Source organism: Mesocricetus auratus, unplaced genomic scaffold (assembly GCF_017639785.1).
Source record: "Mesocricetus auratus isolate SY011 unplaced genomic scaffold, BCM_Maur_2.0 Super-Scaffold_100022, whole genome shotgun sequence".
In the NCBI taxonomy this organism is placed as follows: Eukaryota; Metazoa; Chordata; class Mammalia; order Rodentia; family Cricetidae; genus Mesocricetus; species Mesocricetus auratus.
In genome coordinates, this window is record NW_024429203.1 from 18744582 (window position 1) to 18758061 (window position 13480).

Genomic DNA, 13480 nt, shown 5'->3' on the forward strand with positions numbered 1-13480 from the left:
AAACTGGACATACAGGACCCACAGGAAAGTGACTGCTGAACTCAGTCTTACAGGGTTCCTGCTTCATGGAAGAGTCTACGAGACTTTCTGCAGGACACAGAGAAATAACTGACAGACTGCCAATGCAGATGGACAGTTTTGAAATTTCCTGCTTTGCTGAGAAAACTTCTGGATACATTGTGGCCTATGGGCTGAAGATGGATGCCCCAATGTTACAGAGGAACTTTGGGTGACTGTCCAGGTAGCAAGATGTCTCTGTCAATCCTAGTGTTTATGTATTATCCTTCTGTGGTATTTGATAGAGTTGAAGACAGATAGTTATAATTATAGTTTTCCTTAGTTATGATAAAAGATAAGCTACATATAGAACTTTGGACTCACAAGGATGGGATGGATGATATTTTCTTTAAATCTTGCTAAAGGTTGATAGACAAAATGTTGTAACTGTGTTCTTACTTGATAAGTTCTGTTATATATAATTTGACTAGGTTAAAGTTAAGACCTTTCTTTTTGTTTAGACAGAAAAGAGGAGATGATGTGGAAGTCCTGTGTCAATAAAGCACTGATGGCCAATAGGAATCTAGATAGGTGGGACTAGGAGTCCAGGAGGACTCTGGGAAGGAGAAACACAGAGAGTCAAGATGTAACGCCATGGGGTAGGAAGCCCGGAACTATTCTCTGGTAAGAGAAATACTTAGATTAACAATTATGGGGTAATTACTTAAGTCAGAGCTAGCCAGTAAGAAACAATCAAGGCCAACAGCTTCATAATTAATATAGCATCTTGTGTGTTTATTTGGGACTCATGTGGCTCTGGAATCAGACTGGCGGGAAGGCTTCTCTCAAGGAAAAAGTTTCCCTTTACACAGTTATGCCTGAGAGTAATCACAGAGTAATTTACAGGATGTTTTTTTTCTTTTAATTGAAAATAGATTCTTCCATAATACTATAGAAACAGACCACAGTTTCCCCTCCCTCCATTCCCTTCCTACCTCCACTGTCCCCAAGATCTACACCCACTCTGTCTCCCTTCAGAAAAGAGCAGGCCTCCAAGAGATGACAGTCAAATATGACACAACTTAGAATAAGACAAGGCAAAAGCCCTCATTCACATTGAAGGTAGACAAGGCAACCCAACAGGAGGAAAAGATTCCAAGGAGCATGCAAAAGAGTTAGTGACACACCCGCTCCCTCTGCTAGAAGTCCCACAAAAGCACCAAACTAACAACCATAACAGATACAGAGGACCTGGTGTAGCCCCTGCAGCCCCCTGCAGCCCCCTGCAGCCCCCTGCAGCCCCCATGCTTGAAGTTTCAATCTCTGTAAGCCCATATGTGACCTGCATAGTAGATTTAGTGGGCCATGTTCTCCTGGTATCCTCCATCCCCTCTGACTCCTACAATCTTCTAGCCCCATCTTCTACAGGATTCTTCTGGCTTTTAGGGGAAGGACCCAATGAAGAGCTCCAATTTATACTCTCCACAAAATGTCTGGCTGTGGGTCTCCACCTCTGCTCCTATCTACTGCTGGAGGAAGCCTCTCTGATATGACTGAACAAGGCATGGATCTAATAGAAGAATATTATTAGGAATCATTTCTCTGAATTTTTTCCAATCATATTTGAGTCTACCCTAGGCCTCTGGGTTATCCAGTTTTTAGTTCCTGACCATCCAGGAAATGTGGATCATAGACTCCCTCTCATGTAGTGAGCCTCAAATTAAATCAGACATTGACTGGCCACTCTCCCAAGTTCTGTGCCACATTTGACCCAGCACAACTTGCAGACAAGACAAATTGTAGGTCAAAGGACTTATGGCTGGGTTGCTGTCCAGGTTTCCCTTCCCATAGCCTACTGAGTACCTTCCTGCACCAAAGTGATGTAGATGGTGAAGGCTCCATGCAGGCACTTGCTCAACCTCTCTTCATTCAATGAGCTGTATGGATAGTGTCCTCTGTAATGGGGTCACACTGTCAGTTTCAGGAGAGCAACACTCTGTCCTAGCATCAGCCTAGATTGTTTAAGAATTTCCACATGATCCCCTTGGTCAGCAACTCAACTGAATGCAACGCAGTCATGCCACTGAAAACCGATGGCCAGTTGAGACTGCGTATCAGAGGGTGCCACACTATCCCTTACTTTGATCAAAATTACAGTCTTCCCTCACAGTTTTCATTCTGCTCTTGTTTCTTTACTATTTAATGCATCTAAAGCTCATTTAAACAGAAAGTGTGAAACGAGAGGAGGCTGGGAGTACAGGGAAGTAGCTGTCCCTCCTGCAGCATCAGGTAAACAGTCCTGCTTCCCGGCCTGTGTTCCAGAGCCTGCAGATCGCCTGGGAACCGCACAGAGCTCCCAATCCCGGCGGGAGCCAAGCACCCCAGACTCCAGATCTTCTCTTCCACCAACGAGACCAGGAAACTAGAGGAGGCTGGGAGTACAGGGAAGTAGCTGTCCCTCCGGCAGCATCAGGTAAACAGGCCGGCTTCCCAGCCTGTGTTCCAGAGCCTGCAGATTGCCTGGGAACTGCACAGAGCTCCCAATCCCGGCGGGAGCCAAGCACCCCAGACTCCAGGTCTTCTCTCCAACCAACGAGTCCAGGAAACGAGAGGAGGCTGGGAGTACAGGGAAGTAGCTGTCCCTCCGGCAGCATCAGGTAAACAGGCCGGCTTCCTGGCCTGTGTTCCAGAGCCTGCAGATCGCCTGGGAACCGCACAGAGCTCCCAATCCCGGCGGGAGCCAAGCACCCCAGACTCCAGATCTTCTCTCCCACCAACGAGACCAGGAAACTAGAGGAGCCAGGGAGACCAGGGGAGTAGCTGTTCTGGATCAGGTACAACAGGACCCAGCATAGGGTTCAGGGGACCAGGTAGGAGGCTAAGCGCCCCAGATTCCTGTTCTTCTTCTCCACCCACGGACCACCATTTGGACAAGGTATAGAAGAACCAACAGATTATTGGACTTGCTAGCACCCACCAAAAGGGAACTCTGGTCCCCAGACCAGTAAGGGGCTCTTTCTGCACCCACTAGAAGAAGAGATGGGAAAGAGACAATACAAAAACACAGTCAGCAACAGAAAAACAAATATGACACCGGCAGATTCTAGAGACTCCACACCAGCAAGACCCCAACATTGCAATGGGAAGGAAGCAGAAGAGAACGACCTTAAAAGCACTTTCATGAAAATGATAGAGGCCCTAAAAGAGGATATTGGAAAATCCCTCAAAGAAATGGAAGAAAAAACAAACCAAAAAATGCAAGAAATGGAAGAAAAAACAAAGCAAAAAATGCAAGAATTAGAAGAAGAAACATACCAAAAAAGGCAGGAAATGGAAGAAGAAACAAAGCAAAAAATGCAAGAAATGGTAGAAAAAACAAAGCAAAAAACGAAAAAAATGGAAGAAGAAACAAACCAAAAAAAGCAGGAAATGGAAGAAGAAACAAAGCACAAAATCCAAGAAATGGAACATAAAGCAAACCAAAAAATGCAAGAAATGGAAGAAAGAACAAACCAAAAAGTTCATAAAAGGCAACAAACAGACGAACAGATAAACAGAAAATTGCAAGAAGCAATGCAAACGCTGCAAGGGTTGAAAACTGAAATAGAGACATTAAAAAAAACACAATCTGAAGAAAGGCAGAAAATAGAAAAGCTGGATAAACAGTCAGGCACTACCAATACAAGCATTACCAACAGAATAGAAGAGATGGAAGAGAGAATCTCAAGTGTTGAAGATACATTAGGAGAAATGGATTTATCAACCAAAGAAAACCTTAAATCCAACAAATCCTTAACACAAAACATCCAGGAATTATGGGACACCATGAAAAGACCAAACCTAAGAATAATAGGTATAGAAGAAGGAGAAGAAATCCACCTCAAAGGGGCAGAAGGCATATTCAACAAAATCATAGAAGAAAACTTTCCCAACCTTAAGAAAGACATGCCAATGAAGGTACAAGAAGCCTACAGAACACCAAATAGAGTGGACCACAAAAAAAATCCCCTCGCCACATAATAATCAAGACCCCAAACATACAGAATAAAGAAAGAATATTAAGAGCAGCTAAGGAAAAAGGTCAAGTAACATATAAAGGCAGACCTATCAGAATTACACCTGATTTCTCCATGGAAACTCTGAAAGCCAGAAGGTCCGGGATAGATATTCTACCTACACTAAGAGACCATGGGTGCCAGCCCAGACTACTATACCCGGCAAAGCTCTCAATCACTATAGACGGAGAAAACAAGATATTCCATGACAAAACTAGATTCAAGCAATATGTGTCCACTAACCCAGCCCTACAGAAAATTTTGGAAGGAAAACTCCAACCCAAGGAAGCTAACTACAACCAGAAAAACATAAGCATTAGAGAATCCCTCTCTACCAACAGCCAAAAGAACAAAGGGGTGAAATTCCACCCATAATTCCACCAACAACAACCATCGCAAATCGAAGAAGGATGAGCAATTAATGGTCATTAATATCCCTCAATATTAACGGCCTTAACTCACCCATAAAAAGACACAGACTAGCAGAATGGATTCGAAGACAGAACCCTTCCTTCTGCTGCATACAAGAAACACACCTCACCCTCAAAGACAGACATTACCTGAGAGTTAAAGGTTGGGAAAAAATTTTTCAATCAAATGGACCCAAGAAACAAGCAGGGGTAGCAATCCTAATATCTAACAAACTAGACTTTAAAATAAAATCAATCAAAAGAGATAAAGGAGGTCATTACATACTCATCACAGGTGAAACCCACCAAGATGAAGTGTCTATCCTGAACATCTATACCCCCAATACAAAGGCATCCACATTCGTTAAAGAAACATTATTAGAACTTAAATCTCATCTAAAGCCCCACACAGTTATAGTGGGAGATTTCAACACACCACTCTCACCACTAGACAGGAATACCAAACAGAAACTCAACAAAGAAGCAAAAGGGCTAATAGAAGTAATGACCCAACTGGGATTAACAGATATCTATAGAACATTTCATCCACATAAAAAAGAATATACCTGCTTCTCACCACCACATGGAACCTTCTCAAAAATCGACCACATACTTGGCAACATATCAAACCTCAGCAGCTACAAAAAAATTGGAATAACTCCATGCATATTATCAGACCACCATGCTTTAAAATTAGAATTCAACAACAACACAAATTGCAGAAAACCTACAAACTCATGGAAATTGAATAATGCTCAACTGCACCATCCCTGGGTCAAAGAGGAAATAAAAAAAGAAATTAAAGACTTCCTCGAATTCAATGAGAATGAAGACACAACATACCCAAACCTATGGGACACTTTGAAAGCAGTGCTACGGGGGAAGTTCATAGCGCTAAATGCTCACATGAAGAAACAGAACAGTTATACCAGAGAATTAACATCACAGCTGAAAGCTCTAGAACACAAAGAAGCACACTCCCCCAGGAGGAGTAGACACCAGGAAATAATCAAATTGAGGGCTGAAATCAATAAAGTAGAAACCAGGAAAACAATACAAAGAATCAACGCAACGAAGAGTTGGTTCTTTGAGAAAATCAACAAGATAGACAAACCTTTGTCCAAACTTACCAAACAGCAGAGAGTGAACACGCAAATTAACAAAATCAGAAATGAAAAGGGGAACATAACAACAGACTCTGAGGAAATCCAGAGAATCATTAGGTCATACTTTGAAAACCTGTACTCCACAAAATTCGAAAATTTAAAGGAAATGGATGACTTCCTGGACAGCTATCAATTGCCAAAACTAAATCAAGAACAGATAAGCAATTTAAATAGACCTATAACCCCTATGGAAATAGAAGCTGTCATCAAAAGTCTCCCAACCAAAAAAAGCCCAGGTCCAGATGGCCTCAGTGCAGAATTCTACCAGAAATTCAAAGAACAGCTTATACCAATTCTTCTCAAAGTGTTCCACACAATAGAAGCAGAAGGGTCTTTGCCAAACTCTTTCTATGAGGCTTCAATAACCTTGATCCCCAAGCCACACAAAGATACAACCAAGAAAGAGAACTTCAGACCAATATCCCTCATGAACATTGATGCAAAAATACTCAATAAAATACTGGCAAATCGGATCCAAGAACACATCAAAACAATCATTCACCACGATCAAGTAGGTTTCATCCCAGGAATGCAGGGATGGTTCAACATATGAAAATCCATCAACGTAATCCACCATATAAACAAGCTGAAAAACAAAAATCACATGATCATCTCACTAGATGCTGAAAAAGCCTTTGACAAAATCCAACACCCCTTCATGATAAAGGTCTTGGAGAGATCTGGGATAACAGGGACATACTTAAACATAATAAAAGCTATATACAGTAAACCAACAGCCAACATCAAACTAAATGGACAGAAACTCAACGCAATTCCTCTAAAATCAGGAACAAACAAGGCTGTCCACTCTCTCCATACCTTTTCAACATGGTACTTGAAGTCCTAGCTATTGCCATACGACAACAAAGGGGGATCAAGGGGATACAAATTGGGAAGGAAGAGGTCAAACTTTCACTGTTTGCAGACGATATGATAGTTTACATCAATGACCCAAAGAACTCTACCAGGGAACTCTTACAGCTGATTAACACCTTCAGCAAAGTGGCAGGCTACAAGATCAACTCAAGAAAGTCAGTAGCCCTATTATATACAGATGATAAAAGGGCTGAAAGAGAAATCAGAGAAACATCACCCTTTACAATTGCCACAAACAACATAAAATACCTTGGGGTAACGCTAACCAAACAAGAGAAAGACCTGTATCGTAAGAACTTTGAATCTTTAAAGAAAGAAATTAAAGAAGCCCTCAGAAAATGGAAAGATCTCCCATGCTCTTGGATAGGTAGGATCAACGTAGTAAAAATGGCAATCCTGCCAAAAGCAATCTACAGATTCAATGCAATCCCCATTAAAATCCCAGCACAATTCTTCACAGACCTTGAAAGAACAATAATCAATTTTGTATGGAAAAACAAAAGACGCAGGATAGCCAAAACAACCCTGTTCAACAAGGCAACGTCCGGAGGCATCACCATCCCTGACCTCAAGCTCTATTATAGAGCTATAGTCCTGAAAACAGCTTGGTATTGGCACAAAAATAGACAGGTAGACCAATGGAATCGAATTGAAAATCCGGGTATTAACCCACACACGTACGAACATCTGATCTTTGACAAAGAAGCTAAAAATATACAATGGAATAAAGAAAGCATCTTCAACAAATGGTGCTGGCATAATTGGAGACTGGCATGTAGAAGAATGCGGATCGATCCATGTTTATCGCCATGCACAAAACTTAAGTCCAAATGGATCAAAGACCTCAACATAAATCCAGCCACACTGAACCTCTTAGAAGAGAAAGTGGGTGGTACCCTTGAACGAATTGGTACAGGAGACAGCTTCCTGAACATAACACCAGTAGCACAGGCAGTAAGATCAAGAATTAATAAATGGGACCTACTGAAACTGAGAAGCTTCTGTAAGGCAAAGGACACAGTCAGCAAGACAAAAAGGCAGCCCACAGAATGGGAAAAAATATTCACTAATCCCACATCTGACAGAGGGTTGATCTCCAAAATTTACAAAGAACTCAAGAAGCAAGTCTCCAAAACACCAAAGGACCCTATTAAAAAGTGGGCTGCAGAACTAAATAGAGAGTTTTCAATAGAGGAGTCTAAAATGGCTGAGAGGCACTTGAGAAAGTGCTCAACATCCTTAGCCATCCGGGAAATGCAAATCAAAACAACTCTCAGATACCATCTCACCCCTGTCAGAATGGCTAAAATCAAAAACACCAATGACAATTTATGCTGGAGAGGATGTGGTGAAAGGGGGACACTCCTCCATTGCTGGTGGGAGTGCCAACTGGTTCAGCCACTTTGGAAATCAGTGTGGAGATTCCTCAGAAAAATGGGAATAAACCTACCACAAGACCCAGCAACTCCACTCTTAGGCATATATCCAAAAGATGCCCATTCATACAACAAAGAGGTCTGTTCCACTATGTTCATAGCAGCTTTATTTGTAATTGCCAGAACGTGGAAGCAACCTAGATGTCCCTCACCTGAAGAGTGGATAGAGAAAATGTGGTACATCTACACAATGGAGTACTATTCAGCAGAAAAAAATAATGGAATCATGAGATTCGCAGGCAAATGGATGACACTAGAAGAAACCATCCTGAGTGAGGTAACCCAGTCACAAAAAGAGAAACATGGCATGTACTCTCTCATATATGGATTTTAGACATAGATCTGGGGAGTGCCAGCCTACAATCCTATGGCCAGAGAGTCTGGGAAACAGAAACTTTATTTAGTGGCTGATCGAAGAAGAGGCAGACTCCCTTGGTTAAGTACTGAGCTGAACTCAAGAAAGCCAGTAACAGAGAGGGAGGACTGATGATCAAAGGGATTAAGACTGGGCTGGTTTAACCCCCAGAAACAGCTGACCAGACAAAGGTTAACTCTTGAATCCCAGGCATTAGCCTGGGAATCCAGCATGGGACTGATCAAGACCCCCTGAATCTCGGTGTCAGTGAAGAGGCCTAGGGAATCTATTGAGCCTTGGGCAGCAGATCAGTACCCATCCCAGGTATACACACGGACTTTGGACTCCAATAGAACAATGTGAGGTGCACTCTCACCCAGAACTCTTGGGAAAGGGTCTAGGCCCTGCCCTATATGAAATGACACACTATGGACACGCCCATGGAGGGCCTCACCCTCCCTGGAGAAATGAGAGGATAACGGGGGGGGAGGGGAGGGCACGGGAGGAAGGGAGGGAATGGGAGAGGGACCTGGAACTGACTTGTGAAGCAACCTTGATTCTTATCTAAATTTAAACTGGAAAATAAAATTAAAAAAAAAAGAATATACCTTCTTCTCACCACCACATGGAACCTTCTCAAAAATCGACCACATACTTGGCAACATATCAAACCTCAGCAGCTACAAAAAAATTGGAATAACTCCATGCATCTTATCAGACCACCATGCCTTAAAATTAGAATTCAACAACAACACAAACTGCAGAAAACCTACAAACTCATGGAAATTGAATAATGCTCAACTGCACCATCCCTGGGTCAAAGAGGAAATAAAAAAAGAAATTAAAGACTTCCTCGAATTCAATGAGAATGAAGACACAACATACCCAAACCTATGGGACACTTTGAAAGCAGTGCTACGGGGGGAAGTTCATAGCACTAAGTGCTCACATGAAGAAACAGGAAAACAGTTATACCAGAGAATTAACATCACAGCTAAAAGCTCTAGAACACAAAAAAGCAAACTCCCCCAGGAGGAGTAGACGCCAGGAAATAATCAAATTGAGGGCTGAAATCAACAAAGTAGAAACCAGGAAAACAATACAAAGAATCAATGCAACGAAGAGTTGGTTCTTTGAGAAAATCAACAAGATAGACAAACCTTTGTCCAAACTTACAAAACAGCAGAGAGTGAACATGCAAAACAACAAAATCAGAAATGAAAAGGGGAACATAACAACAGACTCTGAGGAAATCCAGAGAATCATTAGGTCATACTTTGAAAACCTGTACTCCACAAAATTCGAAAATTTAAAGGAAATGGATGACTTCCTGGACAGCTATCATTTGCCAAAACTAAATCAAGAACAGATAAGCAATTTAAATAGACCTATAACCCCTATGGAAATAGAAGCTGTCATCAAAAGTCTCCCAACCAAAAAAAGCCCAGGTCCAGATGGCCTCAGTGCAGAATTCTACCAGAAATTCAAAGAACAGCTTATACCAATTCTTCTCAAAGTGTTCCACACAATAGAAGCAGAAGGGTCTTTGCCAAACTCTTTCTATGAGGCTTCAATAACCTTGATCCCCAAGCCACACAAAGATACAACCAAGAAAGAGAACTTCAGACCAATATCCCTCATGAACATTGATGCAAAAATACTCAATAAAATACTGGCAAATCGGATCCAAGAACACATCAAAACAATCATTCACCACGATCAAGTAGGTTTCATCCCAGGAATGCAGGGATGGTTCAACATATGAAAATCCATCAACGTAATCCACCATATAAACAAGCTGAAAAACAAAAATCACATGATCATCTCACTAGATGCTGAAAAAGCCTTTGACAAAATCCAACACCCCTTCATGATAAAGGTCTTGGAGAGATCTGGGATAACAGGGACATACTTAAACATAATAAAAGCTATATACAGTAAACCAACAGCCAACATCAAACTAAATGGACAGAAACTCAACGCAATTCCTCTAAAATCAGGAACAAACAAGGCTGTCCACTCTCTCCATACCTTTTCAACATGGTACTTGAAGTCCTAGCTATTGCCATACGACAACAAAGGGGGATCAAGGGGATACAAATTGGGAAGGAAGAGGTCAAACTTTCACTGTTTGCAGACGATATGATAGTTTACATCAATGACCCAAAGAACTCTACCAGGGAACTCTTACAGCTGATTAACACCTTCAGCAAAGTGGCAGGCTACAAGATCAACTCAAGAAAGTCAGTAGCCCTATTATATACAGATGATAAAAGGGCTGAAAGAGAAATCAGAGAAACATCACCCTTTACAATTGCCACAAACAACATAAAATACCTTGGGGCAACGCTAACCAAACAAGTGAAAGACCTGTATCGTAAGAACTTTGAATCTTTAAAGAAAGAAATTAAAGAAGCCCTCAGAAAATGGAAAGACTCCCATGCTCTTGGATAGGTAGGATCAACGTAGTAAAAATGGCAATCCTGCCAAAAGCAATCTACAGATTCAATGCAATCCCCATTAAAATCCCAGCACAATTCTTCACAGACCTTGAAAGAACAATAATCAATTTTGTATGGAAAAACAAAAGACGCAGGATAGCCAAAACAACCCTGTTCAACAAGGCAACGTCCGGAGGCATCACCATCCCTGACCTCAAGCTCTATTATAGAGCTATAGTCCTGAAAACAGCTTGGTATTGGCACAAAAATAGACAGGTAGACCAATGGAATCGAATTGAAAATCCGGGTATTAACCCACACACGTACGAACATCTGATCTTTGACAAAGAAGCTAAAAATATACAATGGAATAAAGAAAGCATCTTCAACAAATGGTGCTGGCATAATTGGAGACTGGCATGTAGAAGAATGCGGATCGATCCATGTTTATCGCCATGCACAAAACTTAAGTCCAAATGGATCAAAGACCTCAACATAAATCCAGCCACACTGAACCTCATAGAAGAGAAAGTGGGTGGTACCCTTGAACGAATTGGTACAGGAGACAGCTTCCTGAACATAACACCAGTAGCACAGACAGTGAGATCAACAATTAATAAATGGGACCTTCTGAAACTGAGAAGCTTCTGTAAGGCAAAGGACACAGTCAGCAAGACAAAAAGGCAGCCCACAGAATGGGGAAAAATATTCACTAATCCCACATCTGACAGAGGGTTGATCTCCAAAATTTACAAAGAACTCAAGAAGCAAGTCTCCAAAACACCAAAGGACCCAATTAAAAAGTGGGCTGCAGAACTAAATAGAGAGTTTACAATAGAGGAGTCTAAAATGGCTGAGAGGCACTTGAGAAAGTGCTCAACATCCTTAGCCATCCGGGAAATGCAAATCAAAACAACTCTGAGATACCATCTCACTCCTGTCAGAATGGCTAAAATCAAAAACACCAATGACAATTTATGCTGGAGAGGATGTGGTGAAAGGGGGACACTCCTCCATTGCTGGTGGGAGTGCCAACTGGTTCAGCCACTTTGGAAATCAGTGTGGAGATTCCTCAGAAAAATGGGAATACACCTACCACAAGACCCAGCAACTCCACTCTTAGGCATATACCCAAAAGATGCCCATTCATACAACAAAGAGGTCTGTTCCACTATGTTCATAGCAGCTTTATTTGTAATAGCCAGAACTTGGAAGCAACCTAGATGTCCCTCACCTGAAGAGTGGATAGAGAAAATGTGGTACATCTACACAATGGAGTACTATTCAGCAGAAAAAAATAATGGAATCATGAGATTCGCAGGCAAATGGATGACACTAGAAGAAACCATCCTGAGTGAGGTAACCCAGTCACAAAAAGAGAAACATGGCATGTACTCTCTCATATATGGATTTTAGACATAGATCTGGGGAGTGCCAGCCTACAATCCTATGGCCAGACAGTCTGGGAAACAGAAACTACATTTAGTGGCTGGTTAAGTACTGAGCTGAACTCAAGAAAGCCAGTATCAGAGAGGGAGGACTGATGATCAAAGGGATTAAAACTGGGCTGGTTTAACCCCCAGAAACAGCTGACCAGACAAAGGTTAACTCTTGAATCCCAGGCATCAGCCTGGGAATCCAGCATGGGACTGATCAAGACCCCCTGAATCTGGGTGTCAGTGAGGAGGCCTAGGTAATCTATTGAGCCTTGGGCAGCAGATCAGTACCCATCCCAAGTATACACACGGACTTTGGACTCCCATAGAACAATGTGAGGTGCACTCTCACCCTGAACTCTTGGGGAAGGGTCTAGGCCCTGCCCTATATGAAATGACAGACTATGGACACCCCCATGGAGGGCCTCACCCTCCCTGGGGGAACGAGGGGATAACGGGGGGGGGGATGGGGGGAGGGCACGGGAGGAGGGGAGGGAAAGGGAGAGGGACCTGGAACTGACTTGTGAAGCAACCTTGTTTCTTATCTAAATTTAAAAAAAAAAGAATAAAAAAAAACAGAAAGTGCCTCAACTTAGACTTCCCTCTTCCCTATAACTCTACTTAAAATGCTATCAAAAAATCATTGGTGACATTCCAAATGCCAAATTCAGTGATCTGCAGTCAACTTCCACTTGATTTGGCAATTTTCTGTGACAACGTAAGATACTGCTCAATCCTTGTAGCTTCTGAAAATAAACGGAAGAGTGGAGTCCAGAGGTTCCCAGCACAAAGAAGTAATGAAATGGAAATGTCAATTGTCACAAATTGGATATAACACATTGTATGCATATGGCAAATTCGGACTCAGTTCCCCCTAAATATCCATGATTGTATAGCAATAAAAATCTGAAAAATAGAAAAGAGATTAAATTGTAGCATCTTTATAATTCTTCAACAACACAACATCTCTTTATATATCCCTGGCCATTCATTCTCTTCAGTTTTTCATAAATGCAGACATTCTTCAGTTTTTCATAAATGCGGACATTCTTCAGAATTCACTCTACTATTGGTCACAATCTTCATGTCACTGTATGATGACATACACTCCTCAGTTTTAAAAGACATCCCTAGGCTTCTTGTCAATTTTATGCCTTATAGGCTCTATATTGATTGTTTTTTTCTGTTATGACCAGAAGCAATTTGTGCAAGAAAGAATTGGTTTTTGACTTGTGGTAGCAGAGGGAGAGTTCATAATAATGGGAGTAGCATGGCAGTATGTGGCCAGAGCTGGAAGTTGAAAGACCG